This window comes from Hyaena hyaena, unplaced genomic scaffold, assembly GCF_003009895.1.
Source record: "Hyaena hyaena isolate Hyena2069 unplaced genomic scaffold, ASM300989v1 scaffold_195, whole genome shotgun sequence".
In the NCBI taxonomy this organism is placed as follows: domain Eukaryota; kingdom Metazoa; phylum Chordata; class Mammalia; order Carnivora; family Hyaenidae; genus Hyaena; species Hyaena hyaena.
Window position 1 is genome coordinate 1441257 of NW_024080827.1, and position 25612 is coordinate 1466868.

A 25612-nucleotide genomic window follows, 5' to 3' on the forward strand; every position below is an offset into this window, starting at 1 on the left:
ATCCCATAGTGGGCAAGTGAAAAGGCGGATCAGGCAGTTAGATCACACATTTTTGGTCCTGTATACCACCTTTTATTGACCAATTCTTGCCTTTAACATTATTCTACTTTTCAGAGAATACTGGCAACAAATAAAACTATGACCTACTTAGGGTTTTGTTTGAAGTAGTTCATGATAGGATGATTCATATCGTCAGTGCTCCATTTAAAAATAAAATACAGAATTTTATTTGCAAGAAGGACAGGCCTAGAAAATGGTCCAGATCTTATTTTCACCCTGGGCATGTGGCATCTTCTTAAGAAGATGAGAAAGGGAGATAGTCATAGGTGTGTGGGCAGTCTGACCTTTTCTACCTGTCTCTCTCAAGAAATGTTTGGTGAACGGTTGACTGAGGCTAGGGAAGCCATGTCAGTTTGAGTCCGTTTTCACGGAGGCACCTGAAGTACCTGTGTGGGCAGAGGAATCCATGGACTCTGAGAGGCTGGTAGAGAGTGTGTTCCTGGTCTGGGGGATTTCTGCTGAAAATATTCACCTTCAGGTCCCACACAAGAACTTCCCTTTGGTTAGCCTTCTATTGGCAGAGTCTCATACCAGAATGACCTAGGTAGAATCCTGGAGATAGTATTCTTTTAGCTGTGTGACCTTATCCCAAGTAATGATCTCTCTGAACCTCCATTTGTTCATCTGCAGGTTGCTGACAATAACAGTACTTTATTTTGGGCTACATGCTAAATATTTTATGAGACCGAGATATTCACATAAAATGAATATCATGTGGTTTCAAGTTATATTCATTAAAAACAGACATTTTTGGCTTTCATATTGAGGTATAAAAGAAGACTACCTTGTGCAAAGAGGATGTGGACCTCACTGAATGTTGTTGCTTCACTAGTTATGAATATTGGAGCATAAAAAATTGTTCATGTTCTTTTTAACTCAGCTATAAGGGATCCAATAGCACAGGTGTGACAATAAATGACAAGTACGTTTGGTGTTTGGACAGGACAATAGGAAGTGGGAGACTATAGAAAGTAGAGAATTACTGCCTGTAAGGACTGACAACAGCTCTAATGGAGAACAAGTGGGTATGGTTCTCAGTATAGTCAGATTTTTAAGGAATGTCTCAAATTCAAAAGGTATATTTATGAAAATGGGTTGACATATAATTAAAAAAAAAAAAAAAACAGGGTCTAGGCCAAAAATATAAGACCAAAAGTCATAAGTGTGATTGGATTTCATTCAAGATTCTCCTTTTTGAAAACTCCAAGGTCACAGAGATATGGATGTTGACTGGTGCACTCGGTGTTTCATAGGGTCTTTTCATGAATTTCTTAGGAGGTGTCTATTTCCCCAAATTCCAGGCCTTTTGTAAAATTGTTTGTTTAGGGACCATCTCTACTGTTCTGACCACCACCCCACTGACCTCCTCACCTCCATAAATAGGCACTCATAATGTGATACTTTAAGGATTATTTGGACTTAGGCAGGATAAAGCTGTTTTGTTCCCCAGGTAGGTAAGAAATTAAGGTGGCCTCCTGAAAAAAAATGAGAAATTCATCTTGAGTCTAGGAAGCAGCCAGATTCTTTCTGGAGGAAGACTTTAGGTCAGCAAACTACACAGATTTAGAAGGAAACATTCGAACCCCTAGATCTTTTCTGAGAAGTGTCCCTAAGCTTTAGCAGAAAACATGGAACTTCCCCTCAAGAGCTTCCCATTGACCTTCAGCCTTCCTGTGATCCTATCCCAAATTCTGCCTTGATTTTTGTATTCAAAACAGGTGGCACAATATGAGACCAGGCTGTGTGGCTGTTTCGCTGTTGGTTCAGTCTGCTCTCAAAACTCACTTGCAGCCATTCACACATGCACACGCGTGCGCACATGCACACACACAAACACACACACTCACTGACACGCACACACCCTCCAATCTGGCCACAGTCAACCCCCCACCCAACATTTCATGAATTCTTGCTGCACTTGCTTGCTCCCTCCTGGCCTTTGATCCTGCTGTTTCCCTTACTTGGAACGCCCTTCTAGTCCTGATTTCCCGGGGACAAACCTGCCCATCCTTCAAGATCCAGCTCAAATGTCATATCCTTTCCATTGGTGTCACTGGTTCTCTCATCCTTATACATGCCCCCCCCCCAAACACACTTCCATGGATCTTCGTGTAGAGATTACCACTCCCAGTTAATGTGTACGGTGTTTCAGCACTGTGGCTGAGGCTGTGCTATGATCTCACATCCACATACTGAGAAAATGATGTGCTTGTACTACAGTGCACTGGGGAGACTGGAGAGATTTGGGGCCCAAGAAGGCTGTCCACAGCAGGTTCTCTCTACCTCCCCATGCTTCCAGAACCAAGGGGATCACTGACCCCTAGGTTACTATGTCAAGTCTCTTTTTACCTTTTCCTACACAAATCCCAGGAGGAAAGTGCACCCTGGATCCTTATGGTAGAGACATGAGGCTAAGTCTTAGGTGGGCCAAGTCCCTTGGCAAATGCCCTGAGCTCTGAATAGCAGACCCCGAATTGATGGTGGGTCTGTTGTTGGTTAATCTCCCAGCAGAGTATTTTGGATATTGTCTTATGGCTCTGAGGCTTGATCTGTCAATTCTACATTGTGAGGAGAAGACACTGCCATGCTGTACTATGTACTTCCATGTCCATATTATCCACAGCAATTCCTGGCATATAGTAGATGTTTTCATCAGAATTGTTGAAGTAATGAATTGAGCAACTCAGTTTCATTCACTGAAAAGAATAGAAAAGGAAAACACTTATTGGCTCATTTGGGCCAATTGAGTAAGACTGGTTCAGATACACATAGATTTAATGGGTTAGTTACACACATATCTCTCTCTGTCTCTCTCTCTTTCTCATTCTCTCTGCCTTCTGTACACTCTCTGCTGTCTACCTTCATTCTCAGGTACGTTGCTTTTATTTGTCATAGAGCAGAACATGACCTTCCATCCCTAGCACCATATGAACACCCAGGAGAACTTTGATAGCCCATGCCTGGTACATTTCACTGAGTCTGTTGCAGGAAGCAGAGACATGTGGTGGACAGCCCACCAGAAGCACAGGGAGTAGAGGGCCGGCAGTTTTCAACAAGAAAAGGGGCTTCTGTTACCCACAGAAGGTGAAAAAGTGGACAAAACCAAAAACAACTAATCTACATTCCAACAGGTTCTCATTTAATGGGAACAAATGTAGATAATGAGTTATATTGGAATTTCACAGCTGTTGGTTACTTGGTAAGGTAGTCTTGAGAAAGACTTCCTTGAGGCTAGGTAGGACTTTGCTAATTAGGGAAGCCATATCAGATTCATGGGACAGAACTGTTCCTAATCTGTTTGAGGATCAGTCAATAAACTAGTTGCCTAAGGAGAAGGTTTGTGACAGGAGAAGGTGGGTGATAAGATCTCAAAGTCAAAGAGAGGTCTTGAATACAAAGCTGAGGGTTTCATTCCACAAGTTGAGGATGACAAATACGCAACCCAGGAGCCCTCATTTTGTCTTCCAGTGTCCTTGGCAGACTGCCAATAGGCTGTGCAGGGCACTCCTGCTGAGCCCAGAGACAGCCTCAGAAGTTATCTCAACCCAGTTCTCCAGAAAGCCACTAACTAGAAGGACAAAACCTATTTATCATTCTTGCCATAGATAGTGCTTTGACCATTTTTGATATTTTGGCACAGAAGAGTGGGCACACTTTGATTCAGATTAAATAACCCTTGAGAAAAGGAAAGCAAATAGCATGTGTAGCCAAGGGTCGTGTGTCTTTCACTGATCTGAGAAAAGATTTATCTTTGGCTAACCAACCCCCCAGTGAAGATGGGAAATACAAGCAATGGTATAGGGAGGAAACCATGAAAAAACAGTTCAAAGAATGGCGCCCGGCTGGCTCAACTGAAAGAGCATGCGACTCTTGATCTCATGGTTGTGAGTCAAGCCCCATCTTGGGTTGTAGGGATTACTGAAAAAAAAAAAAAACACACAAAAAAACCCCAAACCAAAACAAACAAACAAAAAACCCAACACAACGGTTCATGCAACCAGAAATCTGAGCATTGCCTTGATGTCACCAAGACTGTGTCTTTTGGAGATATGATGTTTAGATATATTCACATAACTAAAATCATTTTATCCTTTCATCAGCTGTGAGACATTATCCCCATTTTATAATTGAGAAAATTGATATTAAGTATACTAATGTCCCTCAAAATATCTAGATGATAATGATGATGATACTGATAGTAACATCATAAAATAGTGAAGTGACTTCACTTCAAATCATGACATCTCTATTATGACTCCATTACCATAGTTATAGAAACAAAGGCACAATCAAGAGAGGAGACTTTCTAGATGAGCTACTTAAACCTGGAATGTCAGATGATCTCATCTGCAAATGAGGGGGATTTGTACCTACTTCACAAGGTTGTATGATTCTTTTTTTTTAAATATATTTTTTAAATGTTTTATTTATTTCTAGGAGAGAGAGAGAGACAGCGTGAGCAGGGAAGGGTCAGAGAGAGGGAGACACAGAATTGGAAACAGGCTCCAGGCTCTGAGCTGACTGTCAGCACAGAGCCCGACGCGGGGCTTGAACCCACGAACCGTGAGATCATGACCTAAGCAAAAGTCGGATGCTTAACCGACTAAGACACCCAGGCTTAAATGAGATATGACAAAAGTGCTTAGCACAGTGCCTTACACAATTAGAGAAGAATTAAATGAGGGCCACTTCTTGCATTTTTATTAGAAATGAACTAATGTACACATACTTAAAAAAAATTCCCCTGTCCTTTCTTTTTTTATTCCTTTCATTCTATTACAATATTTTTCAATCTTAGAATAATTTCAGACTTACAGAAATATTACAAAGAGATTTGCATTGCTCCATCTCTCACCTAAGTTGTCCTGCCATTAACCTCTTACCTAACTATGCCTCATTTAGAAAAACTATTAAACCAATATTGATATATTATTATTAAATCCAGACTTTATTCAGGTTTCCTTAAATCTCACCTAATGTTCTTTTTTTTAGTTTAATAAGATTAATAAATTTTATTTTTTGGAGCAATTTTAGGTTAACATCAAAGCTCATCAGAGACAGAGTTCCCATACATGGCTTCCCCATACATGCACGTCACTCACATGTAAACACCCTTACCAGAGTGGCACATCTGGTCCAACTGATGAATTTACATTGATGCCTTATTATCATCCTAAATTGATAGTTTCCATTATAGTTTACTTTTGGTATTGTGCAATCATGGATTTTCACAAATATATAGTGACATGAATCTACCACTAAAGTATCATACAGAATAATTTCACTGCCCTAAAAATCCTCTGGGCTCCACTGATTCCTCCTTCTTCTCCCCAGGCTCTGGGTATCCCTGGTCTTTTTACTGCCTCCTTAGCTTTGCCTTCCTGAATGTCATATAATTGGAATCACGTAGAATTCAATTTTTCAGATCGGCTTCTTTCACTCAGTTTTGTAATTTTAAGATTCCTCCAAGTCTTTTTATGGCTTGATAGTTCATTTCTTTTTACAACAGAATAGTATTGTGTCATCTGGATGTATCACAGTGCATTTATTCATTCTCTTCTGGAAAGACATCTCAGTTGCTACCATATTTTGGCAAATATGAATAAAGCTACTATAACCATCTATATGCCAGTTTTGGCATGGACCTAAGTCTTCAACTCCGAATGGAGTTCAGCTTTTCTGTCTAGGATCTAATCCAAGGTTAGCTGTGACAGTTTCTCAGCTGTTCCATGTTTTTCACGACTGGGCAGGTGTTTTGAGACTGTCCCTTTTGCAGTTTGCCTTGTGTCTTTCTCATGATCAGATTGGCATTAGTCATTCTTCTCTTCATCAAGGATTTAAATGATGGATGTCAGGTTTTCATGGGGGTTTCCTTAAAGTCTGAATGTAATTGGTAACCACCCACAGGTTGAGGTTGGTAGTTGGATGCATGTCTTATGCAGTCTGGTCACTGGAAAGTGACTTCCAGTTCAAGAGCTGATTTCACTCTCATGTATTTGTTACTGCAGTATGTTTCCTTAACCTTGGGGGCTGGTACCTATGGGTGCAGTCACCAGAAATTCAACAGTGGGAGTGATATTATTCTGAGGAGAGCCTTAACTGTGCAATAATACCAGGCAAAATTTGGTCAAAACCAGTCCTTTCTTCAAAAAAGACTGCATGAACAGGCATAGAAAATGCTTAGTTGCTGCATCAAAGTGATATTAATTTGTGGGTCAAATCATGTGCATTAAAAGTACTTTCATTGTCAGAAAATGAGGAAATTGGCTAAATAAGCCTCAGCTAAAATCTTATTAGTCTGGCAAAAAGCATTAATCTTAGACCTACTGAAGAGTATTGGCATTCCAAATTTAAAGTGCTCATTCATCATGAGATTTCAGAATTCCTGCTCAGCAAATCAGATGATGCATAGTGTTAAAGTTCTACTTTAGAAAAATGAAAAATAATGAAGAGTTGATGGTATAGCATTCACTATGAATGCAAATGGGAAGTTATGAAGTTTATTAATCTTAATAGGAATATCCCATCTCACACCCCATATATTGAACCCAATTTGTTAGAAACCATGTGCAATGTTTGATTCTTATTCCGAATCCACCTGAGCAGTAAATCATAGTTTGTGTATTAAGTTAAACCATATGAAATTGCTGTTTTTAGTAGATCAAAAATGGTAGAATACCAACAGTCTTAAGTGAATCAAACTAATAACAGTTTTTTTTCTTTCAATAGGACTGTTTCAAAACCTTATATGTATTAAAAACAGTTATTTTTATCTCTTTGTAAAAAACATTCTCCCTACAAAGCAGGTTCATTTATTATCTCTGGGTTTTTCATATGCTTGTTCTTAGGGATATCAATCTTACAAGATCCTTTTAAAGGAATCTGCTCCTATTGCCTAAGATTTTCTTAGACACATGAATGTCTGTGATTCTCCACTCACACAGACACACACATGCACCATACTGCCTTAGTATTTGGGGATAGAAGATAAGGTCCCATAGATTCTCCCCCTATAAATTTTTAGACTCTAACCTATTTTTGTTACAAAGAGAGCCAGTTACCACCCTGGAAAGCAAGCCTGCAAAGGGAGAAGACAAGTTGCTCTTTCTTAATGTTATATTGAGCCACCATCCATATGGAAGTATGCATTGTCCTTCTGACACAGTAAGAGGTAAAGATGTTAAGATGAAAGGCACACCCAGGACAATGGGATCACACTCACATCCAGACAGCAAAGCACTCTCACATGCTGTGCATTGTTTAGGGAAAGTCAGAGATGGGAAGGGAAATAAAACACTGGTTGAGTTCCAGGAAGACCAGGGTTGGCTTCTAACCAGACCTCATTCATTCTGTCAGTCAATCATTCATTAATTCTGTCATTCACTCATTTTTCAATTCATCCAAAGAGCACTCATGAAACACCTAAGATCTCAAGGTGACACAGTCTTTGTTCTCAAGGAGATACAGACAGTAAGGGGAAAGACAAGGATCTTGACTGTGACAATAGAGAGGTAATTGGCTTCCCTGGGGTGATCTGGGTGGGGAACACCTAACCTAGCCAGAGGCAGAAAGAATTTCTAAAGAGCCTATAACTGATTAAGGGACACTCAACAGCTAGAGGAAGGAGATGTCATTTATTCAATGCTGACTCAGTAACTGCTCAATGCCAGCTGCCAATATCAGTTTAGAAAATCAAAGGTGAATGGGAGTTGGCTTCTGCCCTCAAGGTGGGCTGGTTTAGGCTGTGGCTCACTATCTGATGATGGCTCTAGCTAGTGATGACACTTGTCACCTCCAGACACTCAGCACCAGATGCTTTTTATTTTTCCACAGAATTAAGTCCTAATTTCTAAGGGCAACATATAGGAACTTGCTCTTTTTAATTCCAGCGAAATTCGGTCCAGCATCGTCACCCCCTATATAGGCTCCATTTACATCTAAGTGTCTGTTTTTCTTCCCAAATATCAGGCTATTTCAAAAGACTTTACCTCTGCCAAGCTGTTATCTTTTTCAAAAATTTCCATCCTGCCATAATGTACCTGTCAAATAGTTATTCTGACTTATACCCACAACAGAATCCATGGTTCCTTTATGTGGAATCACCTACTTTTTTATAGACTTCATTGTTATTACAGTTCATTTGTCATCTTATTGTGGTTCATTTATGTTCTTGCCAGTGTCTTTCTTCATCCTGAGAAGTGACATATTTAATCCAGATCTCAAGCATGAAGCTTAGAGAGTACTTAGCAAGTATTTTCTGGATTGAATTGGATTTTGTATTACCCAAGACTCTTCTTCTTGCAATAAAAAATAATTATATATAGTAAAACACAGAAAATTGAGAATTTGTCGAAAGTTACTTATGAATCATGGAGGCAAGTATGGGTCAGGACCTTGCAGACATACAGAGCTGGGGACTGAAACTCAGGAGTACCACCTGTCTTACATCTCATCTCAGTTTTCTCTGCATGTGTGCTTTGATTTCTTTCCCTGCTCATCTCCACATGATTGGAAACATAGGTGTCAGCAGTTCTGAGCTGAGCTGTAGTATGGAAATTCAGGCCAAGACTTTGATACTTTGGGCTTGAATCACATTCCTGCCATTGGACTCCTCCACCCTGGCAAAAAGCAGGATTCTGGGGTGAATGGTCAGTCACCTAAAACATGTGGTTGGATTTGCAGAAGGACCAATTATTCTCAAAGTTGTGGAGGGCTGTTCCCAGCAGGAGGGACTCTGTAGGTTTTATGTCTGCATTGGAAGAAAGTTATAGATGAGATAGACAAGGAAGTGAGCAGGAGGGAATTCTAGATTCACTTGAGGCTGCATCCAGACCAATGGCTCCCAATCTTTCCAAGAATGAGGACCATTTATGACACCCACAGCCTGGCCAGACCTCCCCACCCAGCACTCACGCATTTATTAAAAGTGCTGGAGCAACTATTCGGTGAGGATGAGAGCAGCTATCCCAAGAGCTATTACTGCACACAGTTTATGTGATAACTCACTCAGTCCCTGCTTAGCAGATAGGTGCTAGCCTTATCCACATGCAGAGAGCAGGACAGCTATGACTGGTGCAGCCAAGGCTCCAAATCAGATCATGGAGACTCTAATGAAATCAGTGCACTTGCCCTAGGCTGCTGTCAAATTATGCCATAAAAGAAATGGTAATCTTTTTACATTGGGTTAACCACAATGCTATCTATTGTCATTTGAGCATTAGCTTTGTGTCTATTTACAAGATTATCAATAAGATTCTCCTGTACTCCTGCCACACCTCTCCTCAACCCCCCACACCTTCTCCACTGCTCCCACCTGACAGCACCTGCTCTGGGGCCTTGGGTCCAGTGGTTAGAAAACTCTGAGACCACATAGGCTGCCACTTTCACATGGGAAAGGCTTGGAAACTCCATTCTGGATGGGGAGGGTGGTGACGGGACCAGTAGTTTGTCAACAGCCCATCCAGGTTTTCCCTTAGAACAGTTTTCAAATAGGAAAGCTGAGCTCTGAGAGTGACAGTGTCATCTGAGTGTGACAGCAAAGAGGCACAGACAGTAGTGCTTCAGCCATGAGGGCCCAGATTGTTGTGGTGACTCTTAGGACTGTCTTATTTCTTCTGCTCAGTGAAGCTGTCCATTGTGGCCCTAACTTATCAATAAAAGTAATATTCATTGAAGAAAAAGGTGTTGAACTGAAAGCAATTAGACTCCAGTCATAGTATATGCACCTCTCAGGCATGTCTTAAATCCTTCCTGCAGACGGTGGGATGGTTTTTAAAAAGGTCCGGAACCACCCTGCTCCCAAATTGTCCCATGTTCATATAAACTTTGAAACACTAAATGTAAGAAGAGGGATACATATTAGAGATGAGGAGGTCAATACCATCAGTTTAAATCCATTAATTCAATTAATTTAACAAATATTTATTGATGACCCCAAATGGGGCCCAGATTATGTGTCTCTGACAAAGACTTCAGAGCCCATAAATAGCACAATGTATAAACTAGGGGATACAGTAGCTATTATGAATAAAGCCCCATGTTTTGGGGGCTTCACACACTGAAAAGTCAATTCCTCCTCACATGGATCCAAAATGGGGGTTTCTACAGTGGATTATGAACTAAATCCATTTGTTGCCCCCAGAACCTCAGCCTTGTCAGATTCTGTGACTGCAGGCACAAAGACAAGAAGGGAAAAGTTTTTCCCCCTATGACCCCCACAGGCCAAGTGAGAAGCCTGGGACTTACTTGGACTTTTTAGGGATAGGAGCCAATATGTGCCTCATCCAGGTGTTTTGTTGAGGTTGAGCCCAGTGTACAAATGGACCAGAAAATCTGCTATGTTTGTCTAGGGACCTGGGTAGCAGGTGTCTTAAAGGCAGTCCCACAGGCCACCTACCTCAGACCCTGTAAACCCCAAGGACCTTGGTGGAATCCAGGATTATGACACTGGGAAATGTGTTGAGTGACACCTTTGGCAATGGAGGCACCTCTGCCCAGAGTCACCTTGTGGGGCATCAACTTCCTGTCCACATGGCATGGTGATGCTAGCCTGCTATTGGGTAGTTGTGGAGAGTGAGTGGCTTTAGAGAGGACTGCCACACATCATTGTGTCCAGGTATTCTCATCCTGTATTGGTCCCTTCAGGTTCTGGGAAAGGCAAATAGATTTCTCATAAAAAGTGGAAATGGAACATTCCGGAACAGGAAGTCAGGTTCCACAGACAAGTGTTCTTCACACAAGTAGAATCTCATCTTTAGGGATCCACTATATTTCCCTTGATGACTCACATGGGAACCTTTTGCTACCTGGAGTTGGCTCCCAGGAATGTCTGAGGATGCCTGAACCTGATTTACTAAAGGCTCATCCCACTATAAAGTGATATGTCCACAGGTGACGACAGCCTTCTAGTGCCAGTGACAACTCTATAAGACGTACTGTGGTAGGAGCCCATCAGCCAAGCAGCTAACCCCTTCCCTTAGGCAATATTCTTAACTACCTAGAAAGCCTTTCTCCTTTGTTCTTTGGCTCTGGCTAGCAACCTTGCTAGAAGGTGACAACTTACTGGTGTATCTTTTTGGATCCTATGTGAGATGTCCATGGAAGGTACAAGCCTGGATGAAGCTGACTGAAGTGGTGTGCCTGATTGGGTCTGTCTAGCCCAGGTGGCGGCATCAATACCTCCTTCCATTATTGGACTTGGACTGAGTATTCTCATCCCAGCACCATACAATGAGTTCTAAAGACAGGCCTTCTTTAAATGCCAAGGAAACTGAAATGGTCTATTGGGTTGTGATACCTGTAACTGATCTGTCTAAGGGTGAACAAGGACTCTTAGGTCTCAAGGTGGGTCCTGTCCATGTCTGGCAAATAGAACACGTTGGCCTTCTGCTGCTGTCATATGGTTGCTCTGGCATCTAGTGGTCTTTGACACTTAGCCCCACAACTAGAATTGCCATTCCTGTACATGTGGCAGATTCTGGCCATGCCATAGCTGCATTTGAGACCAAGCTCTGCCATAGTTTGGATATCTGGGGCATTTACAGTCATATGCTGCCACATTGCTGCATATGCTGTCACAGCAAAGGGACCCTGACAGTGGACTGATGAACTTAACATTCAGAGGATATTTTATATCTCTTCTCATTTTCAGTCTGGTGGAATCGTCAAGAGATGTAATGAACTTTAAAAGACTTGATAGGAGGGGTGCCTGGGTGGCTCAGTTGGTTTGGCATCTGACTTCAGCTCAGATCATGATCTCATGCTTGGGTTTGTGAATTCAAGCCCCATGTCGGGCTCTGTGCTGACAGCTCAGAGCCTGGACCCTGCTTTGGATTCTGTGTCTCCCTCTGTCTCTGCTCCTCCCAAGCTTGTACTCTGTCTCTTGCCCTCTTTCAAAAATAAATAAACATTAAAAAATTTTTTTGAAAAAAGTCTTGATAGGAAAGGATTGCTGGATAGACCATGTTACCAGTATTGTAGACTACCCATATGGCCAGATGGTGTGAGCATAAGGCAGGTGATGCTCAGAGGGAGCAGTCTCTTTGGAACAGGTGTTTGGATAAGTTTAAGGTATAAGGCTTAAGGATAAGTTGGAGGGTAGGAGAGACAGCTCTTCATATCCATGAATTTTCTTCCCCTTCTGAATTGAATGGAAACATTTCTTCAGGATATCTCATGCAGAGGTGGACAGGTCTGCCAGTGTTTGCTTGAACTCCTAGTGAGAGGGAGTTTGCTGCCTTAGAAAGCAACCTGATCTGCTGTTTACTGGAATCTTGCTTATGGGCAGGAGATGTTAGTTCCCTTTTACTGAGCCCTACTCAGTGTCAGGCCTGATGCTGATAGTCCAGTCAATAAAGTGGGTGCAATCCCCTTCTCATTTTACAGAGGTAGAATGTGACTAAGGGAGCTTGTACTGCTTCTCAAGGGACGGTCACATGGGAACCCAGGCTTCTGAGTCTGATACTAGACCATTCTGCCTCTAAAAGACCATGGGAATCAAAGGAACCTAAAGACATGGGCTTCATGACCAAGCGTTTGAATTCTTGTTGAGGGAGAGAGAAATGAAATAGTCACTCATTGAGACGAGGACAGAAAAGGAATGGCAGTGTCCAATCTGACCTAGGGAGTGATAGCAGCAGCTCCAGAAAGGCACACGGGGCTGTAGGAGCCCTTACCCTGAAGGACAGGAATGGAGATGGTTATTTCAGATGGACAGTGGGATTCAGGGCTGTGGTTAGCTCTGTAACTCCCTCCATAAATACACACTCAGGACCAGCTACACCTCTCCCATTTCCCTAGCAGTTACATAGCTACTGGTGCTCTGCCAAAAATCTATAGTATGCAATGGATATTAGCCATGTATCTTGGGCAATAGCTATTTTCTAAATGGATGAAGACCTTTTCCTTTAGGCTGATTTGAAATATTGCTTGGCCAACATTATTGTGCTCAGATTCATCTGGAAAGCTTGTTAAAATACACATTTTTGAGTGTTATCATCAGGTTAGCAAACTAAAATGCTCTGTATCTTCTTTTTCCAACAGTTAACAACAATGTATAACCTGAATAGTGTCACGAGAACTCAAGAGACCAGTTGAGAAATTACAGTTTCCAGATAAAAACAAACCAAGAATGGGTTCTTGTGAAAGCAGTAGGAAATTGTATGGCTCTTTGCATTCCCACCTATGCCCCATTCTGCTAGGCATAGTGTGGTACAACTAAGAGGAAGCCTCTCATACTGGGGCTGTGCCCTAGAGAGGGTCCTGTGTCCAATGTCTTGGCATGTCTGGGGGCTGCCAAAGGTACTGGTTTTTGTCTTGCCTGACTCAAAGCCTAGATGGGACCAGGCTTAATTTGGAAGCCAGTGAAAACAGTGAGCACCTCAGCCAAGTTAGAATGTAGTCCCACAGGAAGACACTAAAGAGATAAAGAGACCATGGGCTTCTGATAAGAAGCAGGAATAAGCTCAGGGAATTTGAGACAGTTTAAAGCCCATGCAGGAACAAAAAAGAAGACCCATCTATGTGTTGTCTACAAGAAACCCACCTTAAAGGTAAAGACACTTATAAATAAAATTAGGTTGATGGAGAACAATACCATACTAACAGTAATTAAAAAGAAAAAAAATCTAGAAGAGTTCCATTAATTTCAGATAGGGGAGGCTTTAAATAAAGAAAATTATAAGGGCTTAAAACATAAGGCATTATATAATGAGGGAGGGGCAATGTTCTAAGAAAGCATAACTATCCTTAATGTACATATTTCCAACAACAGAGCATCAAGCTATGTGAGGCAGAGTAATAGATCTGCAAAGAGAGGAAGCAGTCCACCATCATAGTGGGAGACTTCAACACACCTCTATCAGGAATGGGAAGATTGAGGAAGAAAATCAGTAAGGACAGAGTTTAACTCAATACCACCAACAATGAACTGGATCTAACTGACATTTGTAGACTACTTTATCCATCAGTAGCTCAATACACATTCTTTGCAAGCTGACCTGGAACATTCACCAAGATTTTAACAAATTTAAAAATATAGTAATCAGTTTTCTCAACACCGTTTGTTGAAGAGACATTTTCCCATTGCATATTCTTGCCTTCTTTGTTGTAGGTTAATTGAGCATATAATTGTGGGTTTGTTTGTGGATTGTCTATTCTCTTCCATTGATCTATGTATCTATTTTTGTGCCAGCATCATACTGTCTTGATTACTACAGCTTTATAGTATATCTTGAAAACTGAGATTGTGATACCTCCAACTCTGTTCTTCATTTTCAAGATTTCTTTGGCTATTCAGGGTATTTTGTTGTTCCATACAAATTTTAGGATTATTTGTTCTAGTTTTGGGGAAAACGACATTGGTATTTAATAGAGATTGCATTAAATCTGTAGAGTGCTTTGGGTACTATAGACATTTTAACAATGTTTGTTCTCCCAATCCATGAGTATGAAACATCTATCCATTTGTTTGTGTAGTCTTCAATTTCTTTCATCCATGTTTTTAGAGTACAAGTCTTTTGCATCTTTCATTAAGTTTGTTCCTAGGTTTTTTTTTTTTTTTTTTTTTACAAATAGTTTATTGTCAAATTAGTTTCCACATAACACTCAGTGCTCATCCCCAAAGTGCCCTCCTCCATGCCCATCCCCCCACCCCCCCACATCCATCAGTCCTCAGTTTTTGTCAGCATTCAAGAGTCTCTCATGGTTTGCCTCTCTCCTTTTCCTAGGTATTTTATTATTTTTGCAAATGGGATTGTTTTCTTATTTTCTCTTTCTGCTATTTCATTATTAGTGTATAAAAATGTAATAGATTTCTGTATATTGATTTTGTATCCTGTGACCTTACTGAATTCATTTATTATTTCTAGTTTTTTGGTGGAGTCTTTAGGGTTTTCTATATATAGTATCATGTCATCTGCAAATAGTGTAAGTTTACTTAACAGAGGAAGTAGTGCCTAAAGGGAAACTTATGACAGTGAATGCATATATCAGAAAAGAAAACAATATGTAATACAAAATATTTAAGTTTCCACCATAGGAAACTGGAAATAGAAGAGCAAACTAAATCTGTATTAAGCAGGAAAAAAGAAATTATTATTAGAGAAGAAATTACAAGAAATTGATAGAGGAAATGAATGAAACTAAAAGGGGATTGTTTGAAAAGTTCTCTAAAATTGACAAGATTCTAGCCAGACTAATTAAGAAAAACAGAAAGAGAACACAAATGACTAATACCAGAAATAAAAGAGAGGGCATCACTTCAGATCCTATGGACATTAAATGTATAATAAAGGAATACTGTGAACAACTTGATGCCCACAAATTTGATAACCTCTATGAAATGGACAAATTCTTAAAATTTTTTTTAATGTTTTTTATTTATTTCTAGGAGAGAGAGAGACAGCGCGAGCAGGGGAGGGTCAGAGAGAGAGGGAGACACAGAATCTGAAGCAGGGTCCAGGCTCTGAGATGGCAGTCAGCACAGAGCCCGACGCGGGGCTCGAACCCACGAACCGCGAGATCATGACCTAAGCGAAAGTCGGTCGCTTAACCGACTAAGCCACCCAGGCGCCCCTGAAATGGACCAATTCTTGAAAGACACATGTGCCAAAGCTCACATAAGAAGCAATAGATTGGTTCTATATCTGTTAAAGATATTGAATCACAATAGGAAGCATCAAGCTAAATGGGCTCACCGGTGAATTCTATCAAACATTTAAGGAAGAAATTATAACAATTCTCTACAACCTTTTTCAGATGACAGAAACAGAAGGAATACTTCTGAACATATTTTATGAGGCCAGCACCACCTGAATACTAAAGCCGGATAAAGACAATACAAGAAAGAAAGCTACAGAGCAATATCTCTCATGAATATGAATGTAAAACTCAACAAAATATTAGTTAATCAAATCCAACAATGTGTAAAAAGAATTATATACCAAGACCGAGTGGGATTTATGTCCTGTTGTCTCTTTCTCCATTCAATTGTAGTCTTTTGTCTAGACTTCAACTATGACAGGATCTCAATTAAAGTCAGTCTACTTCATATATTTAGGAGCTCTGATGTTTTTCCTAAATAGTTTTTTCTTCTTGGTGAATTGACTCCCTTATCATTATATAGAGACCTTCTTGGTCTCTTGTAACAGTTTTTGATTTCAAGTGTATATTATGGCCACCTCTACTCTCTATTGGTTGCCATTAGCATGAAATATCTTTTTCTATGCTTTCAATTTCAATTCATGTGTGTCCTCAGATGTAATCTGAGTTTCTTGTAGACAGTAGACAGTTAGATTATGCTTTACTGATAAGAAAGGACTCACTGCTACCCTTTTTAAAAGTTGCACAAGAAGCAATGGGTGTCAACAATGATGTGGAGAAAAGTGTACCCTCTTGCACTACTGGTTAAATGAAAACTGGTGCAGCCACTCTGGAGAATAGAATGGGGGTTCCTCAAAAACTAAAAATAGAACTACCCTAAGATTCAGCAATTGCACTGCTAGGTATTAATCCAAAGGGTACAAAAATTCTGATTCAAAGGGGCATATGCACCCCAATGTTTATAGCAGCACTATCAACAATAGCCAAATTATGGAGAGAGCCCATGTGTCCATTGACTGATGAATAGATAAAGATGTTGTATATATGTACACACACACACACACACACACACACACACACACAATGGAATATTACTTAGCCATCAAAAAGAAGGAAATTGCCATTTGCAATGACAAGCTAGAATGTATTATCCTAAGTGAAACAAGTCAGTGAGAGAAAGAGAAATATCGTATGATTTCTCTCCTATGTGGAATTTAAGAAACAAAATAGAGGAACATACAGGAAAGGAGAGAAAAAGAGAAGAGAGGGAAACAAACTACAAGAGACTCTTAATGATAGAGAGCAAACTGAGGGTTGTTGGAAGGAGGTGGATAGGAAATGGACTAAATGGGTGAAGGGTGATTAGGAGGGCATTTGTGATGAGCACAGGGTATTATATGTAAGTGATGACTCACTGAATTCTATTCCTGAAACCAGTATCACATGGTATGTCAACCAACTAAAATTGGAATTAAAAAATTTTTAAAGAATTAACAGCAACCCTCCTCAAATTCTTCTAAAAACTTGAAAAGGAGGGAAATTTCCAAACTCATTTTATGAGGCCAGCATTGCCCTGACACAGAGCCAGATAAAGACACTACAAGAAGTGAAAACTACAGACCAATATTTCCAATAATTATTAATACAAAATTCCTCAACAAAATACTAGCAAATAGAATGCAACAGCACATTAGAAGGATTATACATCATGGCCAAGTGGGATTTATTTCTGGGATATAAGCATGATTCAGAATAAGGTAATCAATCAATGTAATACACTACATTAATAGAATGAAGAACAAAAACCACAAGATCATTTCAACTGATGCAGAAAAAGCATTTGACAATAATCAACACCTTTAAAAATAATCAACAAACTTGAATTAGAAGGAAAATATCTTAGCATAATAATGACCATATATGAGAAGCCCATAGTGTACATCAAATTCAACAGGGAAAGACAGAAAGCTTTTCTTCTATGACCAAGAACAAGATAAGGATGCCCACTCAAAGCACTTCTCAGTAGTATCGGAAGTCCTAACCAGAACAATGACACAAGAAACAGAAAAAAAGGGAAAAAAAGTCATCCATATGGGAAATAAATAAGTAAAATTAACTCTGTTCACAGATGACATGATTGCATATGTAAAAATTCCAGAAGATTACACACACACACACACACACACACACACACACACACACCACATTCTACACACACACAGAGTTAAAACTAACAAATAAATTTAACAAAGTTTCAAGATACAAAGTTAATATACAAAAATCATCTTTGTTTCCATACACTGATAAGATACATAGGAATAAACATAATCAAGGAAATAAAAGAGCTGGGCACAGAAAAACTACAAAACACTGCTGAGAAAAAGTTGAGAGAGTCACAAATAATCAGAAAGACATGCCATGTTTATGGGTTGGAAGACTGGATATTATTAGGATGTCAAATTATCCTCAAGATTTACAGATTCAACACAACCCCTATCAAAATCCCAGTGGCATGTTTGTAGAGGTAGAAAAAATTATCCTAAAATTCATACTGAATCTCAAGGGACCCAGAACAGCCAAGACAATTTTGAAACAACAACAACACAAAGTTGGAGGGCTCACATTTTTTTTACTTCAAAACATATTACATAGTTAACAGTGGTCAAAATAGTGTGATACTGACATAGACAGACATATAGACCAATGAAACAGAATAGAGAACTCAGTAAAGAAAGAAAGAAACAAACAAAACCCCACATATGTATTGTCTAATTATCTTTGACAGGAGTGTCAAGACCACTCGGTGAGAAAAAGGACTATCTCTTCAACCAATGTGGAGAAACTGAAAAGCTACATGCAAAAGAATGAAAGCTCCCAGGGGACAAAAAACAAAAACACAAACACAAAACAAAACAAAGCAAAAAAACCCCGAAAAACAGGAGGAAAGTTTCATGACATTGGACTCAGCAATGAGTTCTTGGATAAGAAAGCAATAGACATAAGGGACTGTCATATGTACATTAACAGACAAAATCCACAGAGTGAAAAGGCAACCTGTGAAATGGGAAAAAATATTTGCAAATCACATATCTGACAAGGTGTTAATACCCAGAATATACAAAGAATACCTATGGCTCAACAATAACAAAAATCATACAGCTCAATTAAAAATTTGGTGAAGGAGTTGAATAAATAGTTTTCCAAAGATGATATATGATTGGTCAACAAACATAAAATGGTGCTTAATATCACTACTTTAAAAAAAAAAAAAAGTCAGTCTGTGCATAGTTTTGACCCCTACTAGGCTTCATAAGAATAAGCCTTGGGCCTGAAATACTTTCTTTTTTTTTTTTTAACCAAAAGATAAGGAGTGTACACAGCTTATGCTGGACTTATCTTGTGTGGGATTATCTTTCCTTGTTTCAATTTGTGCTCCTTTGTTCTGCTTAAACATGTACATTATACGGCAATGGGCCAATTCCACTACTGTATTTGTTCTCTGTAGAGAGGGAATAGAGTCCTTCTGCTGCAGCATAGGAAGGGTGTGCTGTATGCTAATAGCCCTGCATCAGCTGCCAGGAAAGACCTATTGGACCCAGGGAACTGACGTCCACTACTGAAACTGATTGTGTTCTTTCTCTTTTCTATGTGAGTAAAGTATCCTTCCATCCAGGGCGTGACTGCACTGTTTTCCTTGGCGACTCCAAATACCAAGATGTAATGGGCAGAAAGCGCTTAAACTGCTACTCCTGATATTAGGCAAGAGGTATTACTTGCTCAGTACTACTCACTAGAGGAATAAAAATGAAAACCACAATGTGATATCAACTCACATTCACTAGGGTGGCTGCTATCAAAAACCAAAATATAACCAGTGTTAGTAAGGATGAAGAGAAACTGGAAGCCTTTTGCACTATTGCTAAGACTATAACATGGTACAATCTGATTGACAATATTATGGGTGTTCCTCAAAAAATTAAAAATAGGGCAATTATATGATCCAACATTCCTGCTTCTGGGTATATTTACAAAAGGATTGAAAGCAGGATCTTAACTATATATTTGCATGCCCTTGTTCATAGCAGCACTGTTCACAACAGTCAACAGGTGAGAGTAACTCAAATGTCTATACATGGATGAATGGATAGACAAATTGTGGCATACACATAGAATGGCATACTATTCAGCCTGAAAAAGGGAGGAAATTCTTTTTTTAAAATTTCTTGTTTCCTGTTTTATTTCATTAAAAAATTTTTTAAATAGTTTATTGTCAAGTTGGTTTCCATATAACACCCAGTGCTCATCCCAACAAGTGCCCCCCTCCATGCCCATCACCCCCCTTCCCCTCTCCCCCACCCCATCAACCCTCAGTTTGTTCTTAGCATTCAAGAGTCTCTCATGGTTTGCCTCCCTCCCTCTCCCCCGCTATTTTTCCCCTTCTCTTCCCTCATGGTCCTCAGTTAAGTTCCTCCTAATTCACCTATGTGTGCATACATATGGAATCTGTCCTTCTCTGCCTGACTTATTTCGCTCAGCATAACACCCAAAAGGGAGGAAATTCTATCACCTGCTACAACATGGATGAACTTTGAGGACATTATGCTAAGTGAAACGAGCCAGTCATAAAATGACGGATAGTGTAGGATTACACTTATAAGGTATCTAGAGATGTTGTGTCCATAGACACGAAAAGTAGAATGGCAGTTACCAGAGCCTGGGGGGTCGGGGGGAAGGGGAGTTGTTTAATGGGTCTAGAGTTTATGATGAAGAAATTCCAGAGATCTGTTTCACAACAATGGGAATATGCTTGACACTACTGAATTAAAAATGGTTAAAGCACTTAAAAATGGTCAGGATGGTAGATTTTATGTTGTGCTTTTATTCACAATAAAAAAATAAATTTATAAAGTAGACTTTCCTGAGCCTCAACCTCAGAGATTCTGATTCAGCATGTCTGGGGTGGAGTCTGAGAATTAGCATTTCTGAAGCTACCCAGGTGCTTCTGGTGTTGAGGTCACATTTGTGTACCACTGATTTACATCACATATCATCATTGGAAAATACCAGACAGCCACAATATGGCTCTAGTTTGAAATATTAGGAAACATTAAGAAATGCTTTGTGCCAAAACCCACCCTAGCCTGTAGTGTGCATGGGCTGAGAGCCAGGAGCTTACATTTCAGGGGACCTGGCCCCTCTTCTGGGCCAGATATATGAGCTCTGTGATGTTAGGCAACTCATGTCTCTAAGCTTTAGGTCACTTCGTTTATAATTGGGAATAAAACTGGTGACCTCATAGGGGTGTAGTGAGGATTATGTGAAGGGACAAGTGAAAGGTACAGAGCCTTTATAAGAAACAGATTTGCTAAGTGTGTCATACTAGATGCTTGATTCATATAATCTTCAAAACTCAACGGCAGCAAACTTCCCCTGACTTCCCCCCCCACCCCGCCCCCACCACCCAGGCTTCTGTGTCTCTCACACACCTCCAATGTGTTGTCTTGGTTCTAAACTGACACTGACCTTCTAGGAGGTTATGCCTTGTCTGTTAGATCACCTCTCCTTTATCCAGCGTCTTGCACAGTGCTTGGGACGTAGCATATGATAAATAAATATATATTAATTGTATAAAATATATAGAGAAGCTGTATGAGTAGTTCTCAGCCACAGTATCACATGAGAACTACCTGAGAATTAAATAAAAATATGACTACTGGGGTACGCGCCAGAGATTCTGACTTAATTAACCTAGAACAATGTCTTTTGACCTTGGTTGCACATTTAGAATTACCTGGGGAAATTTAAAAATCCACTGCTCAGGCCATATCTCTACCAATTATATCAGAATCTCTGGGCATGGGGCCAAAGCATCAGTATCTTTAGAAAGAATCTTCAGTTGAATCCATTGCAGGGGCGGGGCCTCACCGGGTCAGAATGGAAAGACAATTTACATACACAAGCAGTGGATTCCTAACCTGTTCTTAGAAAAAGACAAATATAAAATTAGGAGGGGAGCGAGTCACTATTTTGCATGTGCCTGATAAAATCTTATTGTCTGCCCTTTCCATCTTTGTTCATTTCATTTACTTTCTGAGTGTTTAGAGTTGCTCTCTTTCATGTTCACTTCTCTCTCGTTTTGGCTATTTGCTATTACTACTGGATGACTGTGCTGGATTGAATAGTTTCTCCCAAAACTTCAACTCTGTGTGGAACCTGTGAATGTGACCTTAATTGGAAACAGAAACTTTACAGATGTGATCAAGGTAAGATGAGGTTATACTAGATAAGGATGGACTCCAGTCCAACAATTGTTGTCCCTCTAAGAAGAGGGAAATTTGGATACAAGACACAGAGGACATGATCCATGTGATGACAGCGTCCGGGACTGGAGAGATACTTTACAAGCTAAGGTGTGCCAAGGTTTGTCTGTAGCCACCAAGAGCTAGATGACAGGCCTCCACTGCTTGTTTGGCCCAAAACAATTTTATAGGGAGGCTGGGGAAGAAGGTGGATAGGTGGATAGCCAGTGAGATGCGTCGGCACTTCCATGGTTGTGGGTTTCTGCGGAGAGTCAGTGTTGAAATATGGTTTTTTAAGGGAAGAGAGACATTTCCAACACTGAGCAATGTTAGGAGATGCAGACATGCTACTACAATCGTAGATGTTTTTGAACAAGCCAGACATGAGCCAAGTCATTGGAATACGAGCACTAGAAAGAGAGTGATTTTTTTCTTCTTCTTGGTTTGCTACCATTTTTGATCCCTAGAATAGTGTTTGGCACATAGTAGGAGCTCACAGTAGATAATAAATTAATTAAGTATTTTCAGGGCATTTACACTGAATGGTTCCTCCATGTGGAACACCTTTACCCCAGAGAGTCACCTGCCTTGATATTTCATTTTATTCATGGTAGGCTCAAGTCTTCTCTGCATAGTGGCCTCCCCTGTTGTGTCATTTAAGACTGGTTACAGTCCATCACTTTTATTCCCTTCTCCTCCTTTATCCTTCCTCTCTATCACTTGTATATTTGTGACATTATCATCACTTTCCCTCTTGGTAGTTCAATGGGGCAAAACATCCATCTCCTTTGAGCTACTGTATCTCCAGGACCTGTGACATGATCTGGCAAAGTCAGTGCTCAATCAATTATGTGTTGAATGAATGAGCGAATGAATGAATGCATGCCAGCTCCAAGGAAGAGCTTAGCACAGTGCCTGGTACATGGCAAAGGAGAGATAAATGTCAGTGTTGATGTTGATGATAACCCCGAATGTCACTCTGAGGCTGTCACACTCTGAACTGGCCACTGACAATCCTCAGTGTAGATAGTGGGTGTTGATGAATGTAAAAGGTCACTTTTCCTTCCCAACTGCTATTCTTCCCTGCCACCAGGAGAGACTCTAAAAAGTAGTGCTTTTACCAACCCCTGCTCCTGACTCTTTGTTCTTTGTAAAATTGTGACAAGACATTGGGTTTCACATCCTCCTCGCTCTGTAACTCTTGAATTAAAACACTTTCAGATCTTTCTCACTAACATGTAAATGACCAAAAGCAGCGTCATCCCTGCATCCCATCTTCTAGGATTTTCTCTTTTATTTCCCTTCATATATGCTGTCATCTGCTTTCACTCTGTCTCATTTCCTATCTATGGATACTCTTTTCAAGTTCCAGCTCCCACACCACTGTTCTGAAAGCTCAATTGACATGCTTCTGCTGTTTCTACCTCCTCTGTTTTCAATGCCACTACCCACCTCTCTCACTTCTGTTGGAGTTTTCATACAGGTCACTGTGTTTTCCCAGGCTCCTCTCACCCAGGCCGGATGAACTTCCTCAAGATCAGGGGCCCCACGTATTGTGGGCATAATGGACTCTGACTTAGGTCAGTGAAAGGCATTTCCTCCAGCCTGTGGACTTTGCTTACAGACCTCCTGGGATTTGGATCCTGCCTCTCCTACCATTTGTGAGATCCTGACGACTGTCTTAATCACCACATGCCCCATGTGTCCACTTGAAATCAAGGATCCCAGTTATTATAGTTCATAAATAATCAAATGCCTCAGACCAATAGATGAAAGTATACAGATAGGAATTCTGAAGTGGGGCACCTTTGGGGATAACTTAGGATGGGTGGGCAACAGAATATAGTTTCTTAGATATTTTTTTCAGTGATACATTGAGAACTGTTTATAAAACCCATTTGGAGCCAGACATAGAGAAACCAAACGACTGTTGAACATATTTCTGAAAAATGCCCAGAATTTTATTATCTTTGTTAATTTGACAGAAATAGCATCCCATCGAAATCATCACTCTGGCTCATTCACCTCAAAGAGAGACCCTCACTGGGCATATACACATAGCTTTGTAGGCAATGGAACTATATTCTGTGGTAAACAGCCTCTGAAAATCACATCACAAGTGAATATAAAGGAAATTTTAAAACGTGAACACAAAAATTACAAAATCTAAATATTCCGCTGTACTCCCATAGTACAAAACTTCATATTCATGGAGACCTTGGAGAGCTTTGCAACATACAGAGGGACAAATGACATGATATTTCTTAACTGACTAAATTTGCTTTTGCCTCATGACAATGATTTGTCCCGTTATTCAATGACTAAAATTTTGTCAAAGATGCGCCTACTCTTCACAGTAATTGAGGAGCATCTGCTGGGCAGCAATTGGATACACCTGCTGCACTGTCTCCTGAACTATAATCTAGTATAGCTGTAGGTCTGTATCCAGGTATGACTGCTGGAACGTATCCAGGTCGGACTGCTGGAACGTATCCAGGTCCGTCTGCTGGAACGTATCCAGGTCGGACTGCTGGAATGTATCCAGGTCCGTTTGCTGGAATGTATTCAGGTCCGTTTGCTGGAACGTATTCAGGTCCGTTTGCTGGAACGTATCCAGGTCGGACTGCTGGAACGTATCCAGGCCCGTTTGCTGGAACGTATCCAGGTCTGTTTGCTGGAACGTATCCAGGTCCGTTTGCTGGAATGTATCCAGGTCCGTCTGCTGGAATGTATCTAGGTCTGTCTGCTGGTTTGTCTTCTGCTTAATTTTGATGGCAGAGTCATCCTCACAATTAGGTTTGGTGGTGGTCGTGGTTTGTATCTCCACTGGAATGGTGGTGGTAACCTCTTTGGTGTAGGATGATTCTGTGGGGGTGGTCTGTTCCGGGGTGGTTTCTGTGGTCGTGGTCGGCTGGGTAGTGGTGGTCTCTTCCTCAACCAACCTCTCGGTGGGGGTGGTCTGTTCTGGGGTGGTTTCTGTAGTCGTGGTTGGCTGGGTAGTGGTGGTCTCTTCCTCAACCAACCGCTCGGTGGGGGTGGTCTGTTCCGGGGTGGTTTCTGTGGTCGTGGTCGGCTGTGTTGTGATGGCCCTTGCCAGAATCAACAGTTCTGTGGGGGTGGTTTGTTCTGGGGTGGTCTCTGTGGTCGTGGTCTGCTGTGTAGTGGTGGTCTCTTCCTCAACCAAATGTACAGTGGTGATGGTCTCTTCATTCACATCAGGCACCATGGGAGTGGTCTCTGGGATTCGGACCACCTTGTTAGGGAAAGGAGCTATGGTTTGGCTCTGTTGCACGGGATAATAATGTTTGACATCTTTGGAACCTGCATCAGGTTCTCCTTTGACAAAGATATGACACCAGGGGTTGCCCTCCCCACTAGAATAGCTGGGATTGTGGATCAGAGTGGAGTACACCAGCTTCAGATTGGATTCTGGAAACCTCCAACTGCACACCCTGGTCCTCAGGACCATCTTGGAGTCCTCACAGATGTGGTTTTGCCAGCGTAAGTTCTGGACAATTTGCCTCCAGTAGATTATATCATTTCTAAAACATGATATGCAGGAGGTTGGATTGCCAGCAAAGACACATGAAAATCTGTGGTCCAGTCGGGTGCATTCCACCATCAGGGCGATACCCTCCTTCTGATCGGTCACA